Source organism: Apium graveolens, chromosome 6 (assembly GCF_009905375.1).
Source record: "Apium graveolens cultivar Ventura chromosome 6, ASM990537v1, whole genome shotgun sequence".
NCBI classification, from domain to species: Eukaryota; Viridiplantae; Streptophyta; class Magnoliopsida; order Apiales; family Apiaceae; genus Apium; species Apium graveolens.
Genome location: NC_133652.1, coordinates 206,510,501 through 206,513,012, shown reverse-complemented (window position 1 = coordinate 206,513,012; position 2,512 = coordinate 206,510,501).

Genomic DNA, 2,512 nt, shown 5'->3' with positions numbered 1-2,512 from the left:
AGATATGTATATAAATATAGGCATAGAAATATCAGATGATATTTATAAATTTGATATTTTATTTTTGTACTAATATTTAACTTATGAAATTTAGTAAGATCATTTTAAGGCTAATTTTTATATAATACTTTTGATGTATTTTTATGTAGATGTTGTTTTGAATAAAAATTCAGTTGGAATTGATAAAATTTTGACCATAATTTTATAATTAAATATTAATAAAATTATGATATTTAAAAAGATTTGTAAATAATAATATATGTGAAATATAATTCCACTTTATATAATGTCATTATCTACTATTTATAAAATATAATTAAATTTTTATAAAACTCAATCCTACCAGCTCGGTGGCCATAATGCAAGTTGATATGCAAATAATTCAAATAAAGTGTTTTTTGTAAAACTTATTGCTCATATCAAACTTAAAATCAACAAACCTTTTCTTTTCCTTTGCATTGGTAATCAAGATTTGTAAGATGACCTAGTCAAAAGTGCAAATTTTTATTTTATTTCACTTAGAGTAGATTTTGAAATTATATTAATTCTTAAATTTATTTATGAAAAAATTAGTAAAAAAATAATGTTATAAAAGATTTTAATAACGTTTGTCTTCCTTTTTTATTTATAAAAAATATCATCTCAATCTTAATTCATATTCTGTAAAAATATTGTTCCCTCCGTCCCTTTTCAATTTTTTATATTTAAAATATTGAGCACGAGATTAAGAAATGGGAAAAAAGTGAATATAAGTAAATAAAATAATATTTAGAAATCACACTCTGTATTAATTCAAATCTCATACCTATAATTAATCAAAATTCAATTATTTTACTAACCAATAAAGTAATAATACTCAACAATATGACATTTTATAAGAAAGTCTCAAGTAAACTTTAAAATTTTATATATTTACCGAAAATAAGTAGAACTAAAATATTGTACATATTATCACATGTAAATTTCAGTCCATCATATGTTACACATTTGTGTTGAAATCTGTGTTTGTTTATTTCAATAATCTATATATTACGAATACTGGTTTGGAATAAATTGCTGAAAACTATGGAAAAAAGAATGGTTATGTTTACTTCTATATCCAGTACATATATAAATCTGAGCACAGCCCATAGATATTATATTTCACCATTCAAACCTGCTAATTGTGCTATGCCAATTTTGTCGTCACCTACAAATCACAGAATGCCATACAAAGAATAACTCAATTCCATTTTAAAATATTTGTTACCTTGATGTATTTTAAAATTACAAAATGAAAATTTTATAAAGTTTTAATTCTTTTCTAAATAAATATTTTAATCATTATTATGGAATTTTTTTAATTAAAATATATCATCTATGCATTTTCAAATAACATGCCTGTAAATATAAAAAATAGAGAAAAATGAATCTGACGTTAGATCTTAGGAAATTTCAAGTGTTTTAGTATAAATTTTTAATAACAAATTTATAATTATACATAATATTCTGAAATTACAATAGCAGCCTAGTGTTTTAATATGAGAACAAATTCGATCCGTAATCTCAAGATACTCAATCTCAAAAAAATAAGGGTAGTGATAATATAGTAAGATTTTTCTACTTACATTAAATTTCAATTATAATATTAAAAAATAACTCTACAAAAATTTATTTTTTTAATTTTTTTTACGAGAAACTAAACAACATTAATGCGAGATTTCAAACCTATTGTTTTATATATGAAATATCTAATAACAAAATTATTTTAAAATATTCATAATTAATTAAAATAAACAGAGTTTGATAAAGTGAATGAATCAACTTAAAATAAAACTATTATAAAATAAATAAATTAATATTTATTATTATTCATTAAAATATTAAAAAACACGAGTAATTACATTTATATATAATATTATATAATATAAATTATATTTTTATTCTTAATAAAAAAACTTATATTTTTATAAATTAATAATAGGAAATGAAGTGTCTATTCTTTTCCGCCGCGAGTTAGCTTATTCTTTTGGTTAGGCGGGATCACTTGACTAGAATGTATGGCCTTAATTTTCTTTAATTTTATTTGAGATCAAAATTTTATTTTATTTAATTTTTTGATAATTAATTTTAATATCATTAAGCACTATTAATTTTAATATTATTAAACATTCGATTGTGATTTCAATTAATCCTAGAAAAAAAAATATGTCAACACCCGTTATAACTCTTCTATTTTAAATTACATTGTAATTATATTATAATTCTTTCTTACATTTCTATTATTAATTTATAAAAATATAAGTTTTTTTCTAACAATAAAAATATAATTTGTATTGTATAATATTATATATAAATGTAACAACTCACATTTTATTGTTATTTCAATGGATAATAATAAAATATAATTAATTTATTTTGTAACTATTTTATTTAATTGTGATTTATTCACTTTATTAAAATGTATTTATTTAGATTAACAATGAATAAAAAATAATTAACATATTACTATACTAAAAATTTAAGAAGACAA